General features: G+C 38.5%; 1 protein-coding gene across 13 annotated transcripts in view; it reads left to right on the top strand.

Moving 5' to 3' along the window:
* Positions 1–20,013, top strand: part of LRRC4C (leucine rich repeat containing 4C) — a 205,942-nt gene that overhangs the window by 152,575 nt on the left and 33,354 nt on the right. Inside the window, exon 1 of one of the 13 annotated variants that reach the window (XM_073017229.1) lies at positions 3,560–3,633. The exons of the other annotated variants lie outside the window; for them this stretch is intronic. The gene's annotated coding sequence lies outside the window, so the exon portion shown is untranslated. Of the gene's footprint in view, positions 1–3,559; positions 3,634–20,013 lie in introns of those variants that run through there. 13 annotated transcript variants of the gene reach the window in all.

Below are 20,013 nucleotides of genomic sequence, written 5' to 3' on the forward strand. Positions count from 1 at the left end.
CTTCCCATCATCTTTATGTAATACAGCCCAATCAAGGGAGTTTGTATTTGTTTATGTTACAGAAACAAATTATAATCCCACCACTTTTGCAATTTTTTTACTGGTTAGAAGCAAGTTATAAATCCTGTTCATACTCAGAGAGTGGGAGGATTATATAAGGGTGTGGCTCAGGGTCATCTTAGAATTCTGCCTACTGTACTTAGCTTGGGAATTTTCTTTCATGTGGTATTTCTAACTAGGTACCATAATTGCTATTATGTTATTATAATCAATTTCTATTCATAGGATAGATTGACTCTAGAAGCAGCTTATCATCCAATTCATACATAACAACATACTGCATTTCAGAATATATACATACTCATACATATACACAAATATATATATATAATTATTTTTAGTTTCACATTCTATCATAAAATTAAAATCAGCTCTGGTTCAATTTACACACTTGATACCTTGCCAGCAAATGTCTTCATAGTCTAGATATTTTGCAACCCAGTGATTCCTTTGAGGGAGAGTTTTATTACCTTAGTGTCATTCAGACATTGAAGGAGGTGGTGACTTCTTTTGAAATGCAGCATACTTTGTTCTAAACCCTCTGAAAGACAGGCAATCTTTACTAAGATCAAACCTTCAAGATCAGGTGAAACTATCTTTCTCTCTGGGCTGTATTAAAAAATTTGATTGAAAATTTATCGGAAACTTTTAATGGACATTAATGTTCTTACACACGGTATGGTGGATAGGATATGGATAGGATGCACTGTGCTTTCTGGGAAATGTTCCAAGCAATGGCTTAAGGGGACTACTACGAGGAATTTTCTTGCTTGGCTCTGTGACAAATGGCATGCCTGCTTAATCAAGACTAGGTGCAATATGGTTGCTGCCCTTTAACAAAACTGTAATAGAAGACAAGAGACAAAAGAGATAGGTACTAGGTATGGTTAGAGGGATAATGAAGCTATAGATGAGGTGAGATGGCAAATGAGAACATTCCACCCAGAAAGGCTGAGAGTTGAGAGTTAAATCCTATTTCATGAAAGTGATCACAGTAGAAAGAAAGGCTTGGAAAGTTGCTTAGAAGTACAAGTTAAAGTGCCTCGTTTTTGTATTTGGACAGCCTGAATAAGAAACTTGGCTTTGCTAATTATCAACTATGCTAACTTTGACCGAGTTACTTAACCTTATTAAGTTACCATTTTCTTAGCGTCTAGGAGGATATAAATCATATACCTTATGTAAAGTTTGCTATAGTACTTGGCCCTAATAAACACAACAACAAAACAAGGAAACAAGCAGATGAACACTGAGCTACAAAAATGACAAAACATTTGCAGATTTCTTTATGTACCTTAGTATCTAATGGGGAGGTGGAGAGTACTACACAAGTGAAAGAAAAGTTGCAGAGCAATCTCCCAAATTCTAAAGTCATGGCAGAAATCTCAGTCATCAAGAGAGGTGCTTGCTTTTTCTCTTCCCTAGGTGACAGGCAAACAGATGCTTGCTTGTTCTCTTATCCTGGGTCTAGAGGAAGCAATTTATTTATTTATCCATTTCATCTATATCTCTTTCTCTAAGTTTGTGTCAAAATTATTAAAATCAATTTTTATTTAACCTTTCCACCAAAGAAAAATGCCAAAATGTTTGAGCATTTGCAGGTGTGATGCCTAGGAGCTAATGAAGGTCAAGCAGCCTAAGTCCCTGGGGAGAGACAGCAAAGCTGGCACCGGAAATGACGTCTGGCTTATCATAACAGTCAGTGTTTTTTGTGTTTTTTTTCTTCCGGAACCAGTTTTCCAGACAATGAAAAGATGATAATAATGGGTAAGAAGTTGAATCGTTGGAACTATGAATACAACCCATTGCCTGCTTGCACTTATTCATGAATTTTAAAGAGACTGGGCCCTCACTAGACACTGAACTTGCCAGTGCCTTGATCTTTGACTTCTCAGCCTCCAGGACTGTGAGAAATAAATTTTATTATTTATGCATTACCCAGACTCAGGAATTGTGTTATAGCAGCACAAATGGACTAATACGTTACTCCTTCTCAACTACACACACAGACACAACCACTGGGTTTCATTCTCCTAGATTCTGTAAATTGTTCAGCACAGAGTTATACACATTCCTAGATTATATGACAGAACTTATTGCCTCTAATTTTCTTTTTTTTTTTTTTTTTTTTGGAGAAGGAGTCTCGCTCTGTCACCCAGGCTGAAGTGCGGTGGCGTAATCTCCACTCACTGTGCAACCTCTGCCTCCCGGGTTCAAACAATTCTCCTGCCCCAGCCTCCCCAGTAGCTGGGACTACAGGCGCATGCTGCCATGCCGGGCTAAGTTTTTGTATTTTAGTAGAGACAGGGTTTCACCGTGTTGCCTATGCTGGTCTCGAACTCCTGAGCTCAGGCAATCCGCCTGCCTCGGCCTCCCAAAGTGCTAGGACCACAGGCATGAGCCACCGCACCCGGCCTCCTCTAATTTTCAAATAACTCCTAAATGTATTTTTTTTTTCATGAGCTATTTTAGAAACACCAGATACTTTAAAAATATTTACACATTGAGAATCATTTGTTGCTAATTTAAAAAATAACTTGTGTATACATTTAGGAGTCCTATCCTGAAGTAAACATTTTATTTAACTGCCTCCTCATTATCAATCATTAACAAAATGTAAAGCATGGCCAAAGAGAAATAAGGTTAATATTTGAGAGGGGTTCTTACCTGGAATGAAAAACTCTGTGAAATTATTTTAGTCATTATATTGAACTTGTACAAATTCTGGGATGTAATTGTAAACAGATTTCATTTTTGTCTCCTATTAAAACTTATTTATAAGCCAAGTTTTACTTCTGTTCCTAGATGAAAGCTTTCTGGAAACATTTAGTTAACATGAAGCCCCAGGGTCAATAATTTAAATAATCTGGTTATATGATATTCAAGACTTTTAACTGATACTAAGATTCCTGCCTTTCCCAACACAGGCTCAATTTTGGGTGGGAAGCCGGAAGTCGCTGACTGGAGCATGGACGTGGCTGGTTTCTTCTCCATGTTGTCACATAGTCTTCTATTCCTCCTCCTCTTCTGTCTGCCTACCCCTAGTTCTGACTCTCCTTTGCTGCATCATGGTTAGGGAAAATAGGTGAGAAATAAGGAGAATAGCTTGCACTTGATAGTTACCGTCTTCAGTTGACACCATAATCTTTGGATCTGGCAGACATTAGAAATTGACTTTTGAATGATGATTTTAATGTGTTCTTTCATGACCCACCCCTGCCCTTTTGCTTGCCTATAAATTTGCCTTGATGAGAGTGATGGCATATTACTGACACATCACTTACTCCTTTTTCAGTTGTTAAGCATCCGGAAATACTTTCACATTCCCTCTAGTAAGCTGTTGACTCCTGCAGGCAATGCTCTTGTAGAGGATCTTATATATCTTCATGGCTTTCTTGTAGACACCTTTGTATATATGATCAACATTTGTTCTCTTGCCCTTGAAATTTTTCAGATGAAATTTAGACAACAGCCTTCTGAGTCTCTTCTGTTTTACCATCATGACCCTATCTTTAGTCTTGTGATGAGATACAGGACCCTTCTGCAATCCTCTTCCCCTTGGAGTCGAAGACAGTAAGTCACAACCCACTGACAGTTTGCTCAAAAATCTAATAATCATCTTGAAGCTGCTCTCTACAAAATTGAGGGTCAGGATGTAACATCACCCATAACTTCACTTAAAAGTGGGACTCATAGTAAAACTCTGTTCCCCCCAAAAAAATCTTCTTCACAACTCTTCTCTGGTCCATTTTTGCCTTTGTTGCGTTAAGAGGTTATGAACAACCACGGATGACCACCTCCATTGTAAATGCATACCCTTTCTAGTGTACTATCCACTGTGTCTTGCTTCCCTGGCCAAAACTTTCATTTCAACATTCTGTTATTCATGTAATAACACATAGAGGTGTAGTCTGCACAATGGTTTTATGAAAATTTAAAAGGGTTCTTTATTCTTTTATTCAGTAAATGTTTTGGAAACTTATATGCCAAATATTATTCTAGGTTTGAGAAATGAGATCGTGAACAAGTTATATAGTGGCCTTCCACCCATGAAGCTTCCATTATTTTGAGGGCAGGAATATAATTTTAAAAGGAAACAAATATATAATGTGATTTCAGGGAAAGGAGGTAAAAGTGACAGTGTGCAGGTGAGTAGGAGGACTTTTTAGGGAAATTTGTGAAGAAAGATGTGTGAGAAAGTAGTATTTGTACAGAAGTGATTCAGATTAATTTCGACTGATTAAAACTACATTATGGAATAAAAGTATATGTATTTTAAGATGCATAGCGCGTCTGGAGAACTATGAACACTATGCAATGGGATTTTCATATATTTCTGGCTCTTTCTCCCTTAGTAAGTGGGAAGAATCTCTCACCTTTTCTAAGGAAGATTTCTTAATCTGGTACAATCAGGTTCCTCATCTTTCTCTTCAGTGGGTTCCACACAGCTGGCCTGCACTGGGATGTTTGTGACCTTGTCTAAGGGCTCTTATTGCATTTTTAGACTATTCTTAGTCTCTGCTAATGAAATCGCTCAGAGTTCGCTTTGAGTATCACATCTTAATCACTTGATTTCTGCAGACGTTTCCTTTCTCCAAATAAACTCTTCAAAATGCCTGCTGCTCTGTGCTCATTAACCTGGGAATGGCTTTTCTAACTCCAATTTGAAAATTATCTTCAACATCTGAAACTTCTGTCCTGATAAGGCTTCTCCAAGCAGTTAACAATGGGAGGAATATTTTAGACTCTTTGGAGTATGAAAAAAATGAACGACCAAATTTTCATGTGCAAGAGGATTTTCCCTAGATGTAGAAATGTGTACTTTGCTTTCTCGCAGTGTAGTATAATTACGATCCATCCCCAACTCCACTATCTGCCCAATTCCCACTTAATCATTTCATGCTCAGTAAGATTAAGATGATTTAAAGATAAGAAAAAAAATAATTAATGAGTGAATAAAGAAATGAATTTTAATCAACCAGGAAGTTTCATTTTATTTTGTTTTGCTTTCCTGATACTCTATTCCTACTATTAATCCACAATTGATTTGATATGAGTTGCATGAGGAAGACAGTAGCATTCATTTAAACAAACCCAACATAAGACTAGAATCAAATGTCAATTTAAATATCTGCAACATTTTTGTCATTTGCTGCTGGAATTAGGTTGACAACCTGTATTCCTAAAGAGTTGGTACTTTGATGGATCACATTAAAAATCTTTCTGATGTACAAATGTTCTAATCCAGGGCCAGAGAGCAACAGCCCCTGTCTTCATCCTTGCCAAATTTCACATGCCAGGGAATCGGTTTTTTTCTTTTTTCTTTCTTTTTTTTTTTTTTTTTTTTGGTAAGTATGTTTTAGCTGTAATAATGTTATTTTAAAATAAACTTTTGGTTTTGGCATACCAAATCCTAAAATTTGCTTTGTTCTTAGGGACAAAAGACCACATTGCATACCGTAATTGTTCAACTGAAACTATCGTCACAGATAAATGTAATTTTTAAATTTTTTTGCTGAAGTTATTGGGATACAGGTTGTATTTGCTTACATGAGTAAGTTTTTTAGTGGTATTTGTGAGATTTTGCTGCACCCATTACTTGAGCAGTACACACTCCAACATATTTGTAGTCTTTTATCCTTTGCCCCTGCTTATGCTCTTCCCTAAGTCCCCAAAGTCCATTGTATCATTTTTATGCCTTTGTGTCCTCATAGCTTAGCTCCCACATGTCAGTGAGAACATATGATGTATGGTTTCACATTCCTGAGTTACTTCACTTAGATTAATAGTCTCCAATCTCATCCAGGTCACTGCAAATGCTGTTAATTCATTCCTTTTTATGGCTGCACAGTATTCCCTCATAAATCTATGCCACAGTTTCTTTATCCACTCATTGACTGATGGGCATTTGGGTTGGTTCCATGATTTTGCAATTGTGAATTGTGCTGCTATAAACATGTGTGTGCAAGTTTCTTTTTCAGATAATGACTTCTTTTCCTCTGGGTAGATACCCAGTAGTGGGATTGCTGGATCAAATGGTAGTTCTTACCTTTAGTTTTTTTGAGGAATCTCCACCTTGTTTTCCATCGTGGCTGTACTAGTTCACATTCCCTCCAGCAGTGAAGTGTTCCCTGTTCACCACATCCATGCCAGCTTCTACTGTTTTTTGATTTTTTGATTATGGCCATTCTTGCCGGAGAAAGGTGTTTTTGCATTGTGGTTTTGATTTGCATTTCCCTAATCATTAGTGATGTTAAGGATTTTTTCATATGTTTACTGGCCATTTGTATATCTTCTTTTGAGAATTGCCTATTCATGTCCTTAGCCCGCTTTTTGATGGTATAGTTTGTTTTTTCTCATTGATTTGTTTGAGTTTGTTGTAGATTCTGGATATTAGTCCTTTGTCACATAGATTGTGAAGATTTTCTCCCACTCTGTGGGTTGTCAGCTTACTTTGCTGACTGTTCCTTTTGCTGTGCAAAAGCTCTTTAGTTTAATTAGGTCCCAGCTATGTATGTTTGTTTTTATTGCATTTGTTTTTGGATTCTTGGTCATGAAATCCTTACCTAATCCAGTGTCTAGAAGAGGCTTTCCAATGTTGTCTTCTAGAATTTTTATAGTTTCAGGTCTTAGGTTTAAGTCTTTAATCCATCTTGAGTTAATTTTTGTATAAGGTGAGAGATGAGGATCCAGTTTCATTCTCCTACAAGTGACTACCCAATTACCCCAGCACCATTTGTTGAAAAGGGTGTCCTTTCCCCACTTTATGTTTTTGTTGGCTTTGTCGGAGATCAGTTGGCTGTATTTGGGTTTATTTCTGGGTTGTCTATTCTGCTCCATTGGTCTATGTGCCTATTTTCATACCAGTACCACTCTGTTTTGGTGACTATGGCCTTATAGTGAAGTTTGAAATCAGGTAGTGTGATGCCTCCAGATTTGTTCTTTTTGCTTAGTCTTGCTTTGGCTATGTAGGCTCTTTTTTGATTCCATATGAATTTTAGAATTGTTTTTTCTAATTCTGTGAAAAATCGTGTGGTATTTTGATGGGGATTGTGTTGAATTTGCAGATTGCTTTTGTCAGTATGCTAATTTTCACAATACTCATTCTACCCATCCATGAGCATGGGATGTGTTTCCATTTGTTTGTGTCATCTATGATTTCTTTCAGCACTGTTTTGTAGTTTTTCTTGTAGAGGTGTTTCGACTCCTTGGTTAGGTATATTCCTAAGTGGTTTTTGTGTTTGTTTGTTTCTTTTGTTTTTTTGCAGCCATTGTAAAAGGAGTTGAGTTCTTGATTTTATTCTCTGCTTGGTTGCTGTTGGTGTATAGAAGAGCTACTGATTTGTGTACATTAATATTGTATCCAGAAACTTTACTGAATTCTTTTATCAGTTCTAGGAGTTTTCTGGAGGAGTCCTTAGTGTTTTCAAGGTAAATGATCACATCTTCAGCAAACAGTGATGGTTTGACTTCCTCTTTACTGATTTGGATGCCCTATATTTATTTCTCTTGTCTGATTGCTCTGGCTAGGACTTCTAGTACTATGTTGCAGAGGAGTGGTGAGAGTGGGCATCCTTGTCTTGTTCCAGTTCTCAAAGGGAATGCTTTCAACTTTTCCCGTTTCAGTATTATGTTGGCTGTGGGTTTGTCATAGATGGCTTTTATTACATTCAGGTATGTCTCTTGTATGCTGATTTTGCTGAAAGTTTTAATCATAAAGCAATGCTAGATTTTGTCAAATGCTTTTTCTGCATGTATTGAGATGATCGTGTGATTTTTGTGTTTAATCCTGTTTATGTGGTATATTACATTTATTGACTTGTATATGTTAAATCATCCCTGCATCTGTGGCATGAAACCTGCTTGATCATGACGGAATATCTTTTTGATATGTTGCTGGATTTGGTTAGCTAGTATTTTATTAAGGATTTTAGCATCTATGTTCATGAAGGATATCAGCCTGTAGTTTTCTTGTTTGGTTGTGTCCTTTCCTGGTTTTGGTATTAGGGTGATGCTGGCTTCATAGAATGAGTTAGGGAGGGTTCCTTCTTTATCTTGTGGAATAATACCAAAAGGATTGGTATCAATTCTTCTTTGAATGGCTGGTAGAATTCTGCTGTGAATCTGTCTGGTCCTGGACTTTTTTTTATTGGTAATATTTTAGTTATAAATTTCAGTCTTGCTGCTTGTTATTGGTCTGTTCAGGGTATCTGATTCTTCCTAATTTAACTAGGAGGGTTGTCTTTTTCCAGGAATTTATCCATCTCTTCTAGGTTTTCTAGTTTATGTCCATAAAACTATTCATGGTAGCCCTGAATTATCTTTGTATTTCAGTGGTGTCAGTTGTAATAGCTCCTGTTTTGTTTCTTAGTGAGGTTATATGGATTTTCTATCTTATTCTCTTGGTTAAGCTTGCTAATGGTCTATCAATTTTATGTATATTTTCAAAGAATCAGCTTTTTGTTTCATTTATCTTTTGTAGTTTTTTAAATTTCAATTTCATTTAGTTCTGCTCTAATCTTGGTTATTTCCTTTATTCTGTTGGGTTTGGGTTTTGTTTGTTCTTGTTTTTCTAGTTTCTTGAGGTGTGACTTTAGATTGTCGGTTTGTACTCTTTCAGAGTTTTTGACTTGGGCATATAGAGCTATAAACTTTCCTCTTAGCAACGCCTTTGCTGTATCCCAGAGTTTTGATAGGTTATGACATTATTGTCATTCAGATTGAATAATTTTTTAATTTTTATCTTGATTTCTTTTTTGACCCAATGCTCATTCAGGAGCAGGTTATTTAATTTCCATGTATTTGCAAGGTTTTAAATGTTCTTTTTGGAGTTGATTTCCAGTTTTATTCCACTGTGGTCTGAGAGAGTGCTTGATATAATTTCAGTTTTCTTCAATTTATTGAGGCTCATTTTATGGCTTATCATATGATCTACCTTGGAGAAAGATCCATGCACTGTTAAATAGAATGAGTATCCTGTGGTTGTTGGATGAAATGTTCTGTATGGCCGGGCATGGTGGCTCAAGCCTGTAATCCCAGCACTTTGGGAGGCCGAGATGGGTGGATCACAAGGTCAGGAGATCAAGACCATCCTGGCTAACACGGTGAAACCCCATCTCTACTAAAAAATACAAAAATAAACTAGCCGGGCATTGTGGCGGACGCCTATAGTCCCAGCTACTCGGGAGGCTGAGGCAGGAGAATGGTGTAAACCCAGAAGGCAGAGCTTGCAATGAGCTGAGATCTGGCCACTGCACTCCAGTCTGGGCGACAGAGCAAGACTCCATCTCAAAAAAAAAAAAAAAGAAATGTTCTGTATATATCTGTTAAGTCCATTTGTTCCAAGGTATAGTTTAAATCCATTGTTTATTTTTTGACTTTCTGTCTTAATAACATGACTAGTGCTGTCAGTGGAGTATTAAAGTCTCCTACTATTATTGTGTTGCTGTCTATCTCATTTCTTAGGTCTATTAGTAATTGTTTTATAAACTTGGGAGCTCCAGTGTTAGGTGCATGTATGTTTAGGACTGTGATATTTTCCTGTGGGGCAAGGCCTTTTACCATTATATAATGTCCCTCTTTGCCTCTTTTAACCACTGTTGCTTTAAAGTTTGTTTTGTCTGCTATAGGAATAGCTACCCCAACTCAGTTTTGGTGTCCATTTGCATGAAATGCCTTTTTCCACCCCTTTACTTTAAGTTTATGTGAGTCTTTATGTGGTAGGTGAGTCTCTTGAAGGCAGCAAATAGTTGGTTGGTGAGTTCTTATCTTTTAAGTGGAGCATTTAGGCCATTTACATTTAATGTTAGTATTGAAATGTGAGGTGCTGTTGCATTCATCATGTTCTTTGTTGCCTGTGTACTTTGCTTTTGGTTTTTTTCTTTTGCTTTTTAGCTTGTATTTTTGTTTTATAGGCAAATGGTAATGGTGAATTCTTTCAGCATTTGTTTGTCTGAAAACAATTGTATCTTTCCTTCAAGCACGATGCTTTTTCTGGTGATGCTTAGTTTTGCTGGATACAAACTTCTTGGCTGATAGTTGTTTTGTTTGAGAAGGGTGAAGATAGGACCCCAATCCCTTCTAGCTTGTAGGGTTTATGCTGAGAAAGCTGCTGTTAATCTGATAGGTTTTCCTTTATCAGTTACCTGGTGCTTCTGTGTCACAGCTCTTAAGATTCTTTCCTTAGTCTCCTGACTAAGGAAACCTGATGACATTGTGCCTAGGCAAAGATTTTTTTGCAATGAATTTCCCAAGTGTTCTTTGTGCTTCTTGTATTTGGATGTCCAGGTCTCTAGCTAGACCAGGGAGGTTTTCCTCAACTATTTCCCCAAATACGTTTTCCAAGCTTTAAGAATTCTCTTCTTCCTCAGGAACACTGATTATTCTTAGATTTTGTTGTTTAACATAATCCCAGTATTCTTGGAAGCTTTGTTCCTTTTTTCTTATTCTTTTTTCTTTATCTTTGTTGAATGGGGTTAATCTGAAGACATTGTCTTCAACCTCTGAATTTCTTTCTTCTACTTGTTCAATTCTATTGCTGAGAATTTCCAGAGCATTTTTCATTTCTAAAAGTGTGTCCAAAGATTCCTGAATTTTTTATTGTGTTTTTTCTTTAAGGTATCTATTTCATTGAATATTTCTCCCTTCAATTCTTGTATCATTCTTTGGATTTCCTTGCATTGGGCTCCATCTTTCTCTGGTCCCTCCCTGACTAGCTTAATAACTAACCTCCTGAATTCCTTTTCAGGTAAATCAGGGATTTTTACTGGCTTTGATCCATTGCTGGTGAACTAGTCTGATTTTCGGGGAGTGTTGAAGAGCCTTGTTTTGTCCTATTACCAGGGTTGGTTTTCTGGCTCCTTCTTATTTGGGTAAGCTCTGTCAAAGGGAAGATCTAAGACTGAAGACTGTTATTCAGATTCTTTTGTCCCATGGGGTATTCCCTTTATATAGTACTCTCCCCCTTTTCCTGTGGATGTGGCTTCCTGTGAGCCAAACTGCAGTGGTTGTTGTCTCTCTTCTGGGTCTAGCCACCCAGCAAGTCTGCCCAGCTCCAGGCTGGTACTGGGGGTCGTCTGCACAAAGTCCTGTGATGTGAACTGTCTATGGGTCTCTCAGTTGTGGATACCAGCACCTGTTCTGTTGGAGGTGGCAGAGGATTCAATGGACTCTGTGAGGGTCCCTAGCTTTGGTGGTTTAATGCTTTATTTTTGTGCTCATTGGCCTCCTGCCAGGAGGTGGTGCTTTCCAGAAAGCATCAGCTGTAGTAGTGTGGAGAGGGACAGGTGGTGGGCAGGGCCCTAGAACTCCCAATATAATATGCCCTTTGTTATCTGCTATGAGGGTGGATAGGGAAGGACCATCAGGTAGGGGCGGGACTAGGCATGTCTGGGCTCAGACTCTCCTTGGGCGTGTCTTGCTGTGGCTGCTTTGGGGGTGGGGATGAGATTCCCAGGTCACTGGAGTTGTGTACCTAGGAGGATTATGGATGCCTCTGCTGAGTCCTGCAGGTTGTTAGGGAAGTGGGGTAAAGCTGGCAATCACAGGCCTCACCCAGCTCCCACACAAACCAAAGGGCCGGTCTTAGTCCCACTGTGCCCCACAACAGCCCTGAGTGTTTCCAGTTGGAGGGCGAGAGGGTCTTGAAAACTTTCTGGAGGCTATCTGCCTGCTAGGTCCAAAAGAAAAGGGCTTTAGTTCTTCCCCTGCCTGTGAAGTCTGCATGCCAGATTTGTGCCCTCCCTCGAGTTCTGACCAAGAGGCTTCTCGCCCCCTTCAAATAATAACAAAGTTCTTCTAGGGAATTCCTTCTCCCTGTGGAGTTGTATCTCCTGTCACCATCCCAATGGATCCCCGTGGTGCCAGGCAGGAATGGGCTGCTTGGGGACCCAGCGAGCTCCCAGGGCCTTTCTGCTATTTCCTCTGCGCCTGTATTTCACTTGGCTCTCTAACTTGACTGAGCTCCAGGTAAAGTCGGAAACTTCTCCCGCAAACAGACCTTCAGCTTCTCCAGTGGGGGTGTGTGTTTGGAGAGGAGGGTCTCCCTTTCCTACTTCCACAGTTGGGGCACTCACAGTATTTGGGGTGTCTCCCAGGTCCTGCAGGAGCAGTCCATTTCCTTCAGAGGGTCTGTGCTTCCTCTTGGGACTGCCAATTTGTTTTTGCAGTCCATCTGGAGCTCAGATTCACAGTGCAAGCCTCTGGATGCTGCTCTGTCTGAGCTGCAATCTAGTCCTGCTTGCCATCCGCCATGATCCCCTCCATCACGATAAATGTAATTTTGAAGCTGAAATTATTCTGAAAAATTTAGTTTACTTAAAAATAAGCTTGGCAGGCACTTACTAGAATTAAATAGTTGTAGACTTTCTGAAGTATCTGGGAACAGCAATTAGGAATAGCCTAATGTCAGAAAATAATGACAGAGATTTCATGTTGCCTTGTTTCTTCCCCAGAATCCAAAAGTAGAGACTTCCAGCTATATTTTATTATAATGGTTTTCTCAATGTGAAAATTTGGCCTTCATCAAGGAGACTTCACTTTATTTTATTTTATTTATTTATTTATTTATTTTTATTATTATTATACTTTAAGTTCTAGGGTACATGTGCATAACGTGCAGGTTTGTTACATACGTATACTTGTGCCATGTTGCTGTGCTGCATCCATCAACTCGTCAGCACCCATCAACTAACTCCCAATGCGATCCCTCCCTCCTCCCCCCTCCCCATGATAGGCCCCGGTGTGTGATGTTCCCCTTCCTGAGTCCAAGTGATCTCATTGTTCAGTTCCCACCTATGAGTGAGAACATGCGGTGTTTGGTTTTCTGTTCTTGTGATAGTTTGCTAAGAATGATGGTTTCCAGCTACATCCATGTCCCTACAAAGGACACGAACTCATCTTTTTTTATGGCTGCATAGTATTCCATGGTGTATATGTGCCACATTTTCTTAATCCAGTCTGTCACTGATGGACATTTGAACTGTAGCACAACTGTAGCGCATTTCCATTTCTTGTCTCTACCTTCCATGAACTACTTTAGAAAAATTTAAGCCTGAGTTCTTAATCAGAATTTCAAACTAGCAAAGGAGAAACATTATACTTGACTTGAAATTATAATTTCTTGAAAAGATATAACTATGAGAATTGATATTATTTTGATGATACAAATTTCTTTGTGTATCCAGAAGAGGTATCTGAACTAGAAAAACAGTCTAGAAACTCTAATTTCATAGAGAAAAACAGTCTAGAAACTCTGGTTCTATAGAGGCTTATGTACTGGGTGTATACATGCCACTGAGATAAGAATTGCTGTATAAATGGGCTCTGAAACTTTGTTAGTCCTGTTTTCAAAGAGTTTTCAATTACCTTGATCTAAAGAAAATGCAAAAATCCCTGACATTTCAGAGTCTGTTGTCTGGGTTGTGGTTTAGATGCCTCAGGAAACTGCATTGGAGTGGGAAAGAATTAGAACAGCCTTGTTTTAAAGCAAAATTTGTCATTGGACAGGGAAACCTCTTGGGGAAAAGTTAGAGAAGGCACAGCATGCCATAAGAACTGGAAAGAGAACTAGATTAACAGAGAAGATAATATTTTCAAAGGTCTAAGAATAGCTAGGGAGGTGGAGGTGATCCCTTGACACAAATACTCTTGCAGGCATATGGAGCATGGCAGTGGGGAGTTCAGGAGCAGACGACATTTAGGTAGTTGCACTGGTAGTTGGCAGATGGCATTTTTTTTTTTAATTTCTCTCACCACCACCCCCATATGTAATCCCTAAGCAAATCTTAACTCTACCTCCATAACAAATTCTTCATCTTCTACTTCTATTTCTACTGCTGCCACCAAAGATCAAACCATCCCTCTCATGTATCACTGATCTACGACTGCTCCCTTCAATTAGTTCTCATACGTGGCCAGAATCGTAGATTGAAAGTCTAAATCAGGCTGGGCATGGTGGCTCATGCCTGTACTAGTACATTGGGAGGCTGAGGCAAGAGGATTTCTTGAGCCTTAGGAGTTTGAGACCAGCCTGGACAAAATGGCGATGCCAGGTATCTACAAAAATTAAAAATTAAAAAAAAATTAGCCAGTCATGGTGGTGTGTGCCTGTTATCCCAACTACTCAGGAGACTAAACCCAGGAGTTTGAGGCTGCAGTAAGCTATGTTCATGCTACTGCAATATAGCTTGGGCAATAGAGCAAGACCATGTCTCTTTTAAAGAAATAAGTCTAAATCAAATTATTATTTTCCAATGTAAAATTATCTATGAACTTTTCATTGCATATAGAATACAAATAAATTGCTTTACCTGACCTGCAAGGCCTAGCTCTCAGAAGCATGTTGAATGGTTTTACAGAAAAAAAATCTACATACTAACCCCCAGAAGCCAGATGTGACCTTATTTGGAAACAACAGTCTTTGTGTACATAATTAAATTAAGGATCTTGAAATTAGATCATCCTGGATTATCCAGGTGGACCCCAAATACAATGACAAATGTCCGCATAGAGACACACAGAGGAGAGACCAGGGAGAAGAGAAGAAGGGTCATTTAGGAGTTGAGGAAGAGAATGGAGCCATGTAGCCACAAGCTAAGGAAGACCTAAAGCCACCAAAGTTGGAAGAGGCAAGGAAGAATTCTCCCCTAGGGCTTTTGAAAGGAGTACAGCCCTGACAGCATCTCAGTTTCAGACTTCCAGCTTCCAGAACTGTAGAAGGATGCATTTTTGTTGTTTTATATCATCAAGTTTGTGGTAATGTGGCAACCACAGGAAACTAATACTTTTGCCAGTCACATCTCTGACTCTTTTGCTTGCCCCTATTGTATCTACTAGACTGGCCTCTTTCTTTCTCTTATTATTCTTTAAGGGAATATGCTCCTTAAAAATTGAAGACTTTATGTTAGCTATTCTCTCTTCCTGGAATATTTTTCTCCCAGATGTTTTTATATCTAAGTTCTTTCCTGTCATTCTTGAATTTATACATCTCTTTTTCAGAGGGGCCTTACCAGACCACCAATTTAAAGTTTTCTCTCAAACTATCCCTGGTTGCAGACAACATGATCCTGTGTCTGGAAAATCCCATAGTCTTAGCCCCAAAGCTCTTTAAGTTAATAAACAACTTCAGCAAAGTCTCAGGATACAAAATTAATATACAGAAATCACTAACATTCCTATACACCAACAATAGTCAAGCCAAGAGCGAAATCAGGATCATAATCCCATTCACAATTACCACAAAAAGAATAAAACGCCAGGAATACAGCTAACGAGGGAGGTGAAAGATCTCTACAATGGGAACTACAAAACACTGCTCAATGAAATCAGAGATGACATATACAAATGGAAAAACATTTCATGCTCATGAACAGGAAGAATCGTTATTGTTAAAATGGCTATACTGCCAATGGCAACTTACAGATTAAATGATATTCGATTAAACAGTAAATGACATTCTTCACAGAACTAGAAAAGATTATTTTGAAATTCATGTGGAACCCCTGTCCCCCCAACCCCTACAAAAAGCCCAATTAGCCAAGGCATTAAAGAACAAAGCTGGATACATCACACTACCCAACTTCAAACCATACTACAGGGCTTCAGTAACCAAAATAGCATGGTACTGGTACAAAAACAGACATATTAATGGAACAAAATAGAGAAGCCAGAAGTAATGCTGCACTCCTATAACTATTTGATCTTTGACAAAGCTCACAACAACAAACAATGTGGAAAGGACTCCCTATTCAATAAATAATCCTGGGGTAACTGGCTAGCCATATGCAAAAGATTGAAACTGGACCCCTTCCTTACACCATATACAAAAATTAACTCAAGATGGATTAAAGACTTAAATGTAAAACACAAAACTATAAAAACTCTGGAAGACAATCTAAGCAATACCATTCTGGCCATAGGAACAGGCAAGGATTTAATGATGAAGACACCAAAAGCAGTTGCAACAAAAGCAAAGATTGACAAATGGGATCTAATTAAAATAAGGATCTTCTGCACAGCAAAAGAAACTACCAACGGAATAAATAGACAACCCACAGAATGGAAGAAAATATTTACAAACTATGCATCTGACAAAGGTCTAATATCCAGCATCTATAAGGAACTTAAACTAATTTATAAGAAAATAACAAAGAACTCCACTGAAAAGTGAGCAAAGGACATCAACAGACACTTTTTTAAAAAAGATATACATGTGGCCAACAAGCATATGACAAAAAGCTCAACACCACTGATCATTTGAGAAATGAAAACCAAAACCACAGTGAGATACCATCTGACACCAGTCAGAATGGCTGTTATTAAAAAGTCAAAAATGACAGATGCCAGTGAGGCTGTGAAGAATAAGGAATGCTTATATATCATTAGTGGGAGTGTAAATTAGCTCAACTATTGTAGAAAACAGCGTGCCAATTCCTCAGAGACCTAAAGTCAGAAACACCATTTGACCCAGCACTGCCATTACTGGATATATACCCAAAAGAATATAAATCATTCTGCCATGAAGACATATGCACTTTGTATGTTCATTGCAGCACTGTTCGCAGTAGCAAAGACATGGAATCAACCTAAATGCCTATCAACAGTAGATTGGATAAAGAAAATATGGTACATATATACCATAGAATACTATGCAGCCATAAGAAGGAATGAGATCATGTCCTTTGCATGGACCTGGGTGAAGTGGAGGCCATTATTCTTAGCAAAGTAGCACAAGAACAGAAAATCAAATATTGCATATTCTCACTTAAAAGTGGGAGCTAAATGATGAGAACACATGGACACATAGAGGGGAATAATACACACTGGGGCCTATCAGAGGGTAGAGGGTGGGAGGAGGGAGAGGATCAAGAAAAATAACTAATGAATACTAGGCTAAACACCTGGGTGATGAAATAATCTATACAGCAACCCCCATGACACAAGTTTACCTATATAACAAACTTGCACATGTACCCTGAACTTAAGCACTTTGGGAGGCCGAGACGGGCGGATCACGAGCTCAGGAGATCGAGACCATCCTGGCTAACCCGGTGAAACCCCGTCTCTACTAAAAATACAAAAAACTAGCCGGGCGAGGTGGCGGGCGCCTGTAGTCCCAGCTACTCCGGAGGCTGAGGCAGGAGAATGGCGGGAACCCGGGGGGCGGAGCTTGCAGTGAGCTGAGATCCGGCCACTGCACTCCAGCCTGGGCTACAGAGCGAGACTCCGTCTCAAAAAAAAAAATAAAAAAAAATAAATAAATAAAAGTTACATAAAAAGGAAAAGAAAAAATAAAGTTTCCTCTCAATCATTCTGTTTTTTAGTTATTTTTCTTTTCATCTCAACAATTATGTCTACCTCATCTTTTTTTAAATTATTTATTATCTGTCTAACTTACAAAAAGTCACCCCCATGAAGTGAGAGGTGTTCACTATCTGATTCATTGCAGAATTCCCAGTGTCTAGAACAGTCTCTGCTATTAAGTAAGATATTAATTAATGTTGAATAAGAAAAAAAAATGTAGAAGAAAGGCTATCAGTGCTGGAGGCAGTTATGGTGATAAGGTTGGAATCTAGAAATTTGAGCAGCAAGCTAGGTTCTTAGTTTTTGAGGAACAGGGAGATTGGATATGTTATAATAAAAAGATCTAGATTTACGCAACAGGACAGGGATCCTGTAAGAGATCTGAAATAAATATGGAGGTGTGGTCTTGGGACCAAATTGGAAAAATTTCCCAAAGTCGTATAGGGTACGGAGTAGAAATTTTGAAGCCTAAGATCAGTAATGATGTCATGAGACTGTGTGAGAGTTAGGCCTAACAAGATGGCCAGGATTTGTTCTACCTGCAAGTGGAGGTCAGTACCCACTATTAAATGGAGAGAAGGGCTAATGAAGTTGGGAAAAAGTCAGACACTTACAACATGAGGCAGGAGCTACAGTTTCCAACTGCTTTGGTAAAGAGAACACTTGGCTTTCTGATCATCTAGGCATAACCATTTTCTAGTGGATGAAATCTAGGAGACTAGGTCCTTCCCAACAGGACCCACTTTAAGTAAACTTTAAGTTTGAAAGCAATGACTTAATCTGATCCTGTGTGCTCTCAGTGGTGCTATACCACTGCAACGTAGAAAGTGCTATACCCAATGCCAGGCTGACACAGAGTTCCCACAGTATCTAGCTACCAGTGTTGAGCAGGAAGTCCATCCCTCATGGTGTCATTATTCAACTTTTTATGCCTTGTCTACCTTATTATCAGTTTAAGAAGCTTAATGAGTATGTCCTAGTCCAACTCAGAAATTAGGGAAAGCATATCATCGGAGGATAAGGAATATTGTTTTAGAATAATGTAAACCAGGAGGACTATTTGTAGATGACTGGAAGGTCTTAGAAGCCATTCCGTCAGGAACACCATTTTCGTGATTTTCTGCAGGTTGGAGAGTGTCTTTATGCATCATCCTTCGGGGCTCTTTGTGACTATTTTCTAAGTTAGCTTAATGACAACAGAGGCATGTGGATATTGTATTTTAAGGCTTACAGCCATTTTTGAGTTCCTATAGGCAGGGTCTGTTGAGGCATCCCCTCACAGGGTATAGCTTGTCTCATAGAAGTTATTTCAGCATTTTTCACTTTCTCTGACTTTCCCCTAGCTTTGCTTTTGTTATTGTTAGGTGTATGTTTTGAAAATGACAAACAATCAGGTTGAGGAAAAGGTCTATAGCGTGTTTGTGTCTGTGGGCGTCAATGCGGAATAAATATATATAATGCACAGTGGCTGATATTTTGTGTCATTTATCTTCACTTGTGAAAAGAGATGGGATAAGTCACTGATGACTGTTCCAGTCCTGATCCATCCTTCATCACTACACTCATGAAGATAAATGCCACATTTCAGGAGAGCACAGCTATCATGTGTCCTTTCAGACTGGAGAGTCAGATCGGTTAGAGCAAGAGGTCAATCAGGCGCTGTTACTTAAAAATCAAGGACATTTTATATGAACCATCTCCTACCCCATATACCTTGCTCTCTCCTATTAAACTAGGGTACTTCTAGGAGCCAGAGAGATGATTTGGTAGCCTTTATAATTTCATCTGTGTCTACAGATATGCATTTAATTTAAACAATCCATTTCCTGGTATATGCCCAGCATAGAGCTTTGCAGTGACAATGCACTGATTAAAAGAATATCCTCCTGGTCCTTATACTGATAAATATCAAAATGAAGCAAACACTATGGAAAAAATAATAATAAAGTGTTTTTATTTTTTTCTGTGAGCAAGTTAAGTGAGAAAGGAGTAAGTGAGAACTGTTAAGTGGTAATATTTAAACTGCTATATTAGAGAAAACAGTATGGACACTTTATCTTTCCGTATTGTACAAATGGCAGCATGACTGGATTTTAAGCTATGGTAAGGCAAATGGATGAATTCTCTGCTCTAGCTTGTAGACCCTGTTATAGGTAATCAATAGATAAGACCCCTTTATAACTCAGTAACTGAATGAACTGTTCCGGTTTTAATTTTAATTACCCATTCACAAATTGAATGTTTGAGGTTAGAAGAATTTACTTTGAGATAAAAGTATTGGCTTTTTCCCCCTTGGTTGGGACATGAAAGTTTATGTAACTAAACATAAGCCGAAAAGGATTTCCACAGATCCTAGAAATTTGATTGGCCAACTGGGCATTTCAAAATCATTATTTCTCTTGGAAACTATTGTTTTGAACCACAGAAAACTGTTGATAGTCACCAGTTTTTGACCTAGGAGATGACAATTTGATGAGATTCTCTGTAATCATGCTAATTGATTATATAGTTTAAATTTTGGGATATGCTTTAGTTGCTTTTTTCTATATGTAAGCTTATTTCACCAAATAAACTATTTCATTATCTTATTCAAGAAACATTTATTGAACACATATTACACAGCAGTTACTGCGGTGTATGCATGCCCATGGA

The sequence above is a fragment of the Chlorocebus sabaeus genome, chromosome 1 (genome assembly GCF_047675955.1).
Source record: "Chlorocebus sabaeus isolate Y175 chromosome 1, mChlSab1.0.hap1, whole genome shotgun sequence".
Lineage (NCBI taxonomy): Eukaryota > Metazoa > Chordata > Mammalia > Primates > Cercopithecidae > Chlorocebus > Chlorocebus sabaeus.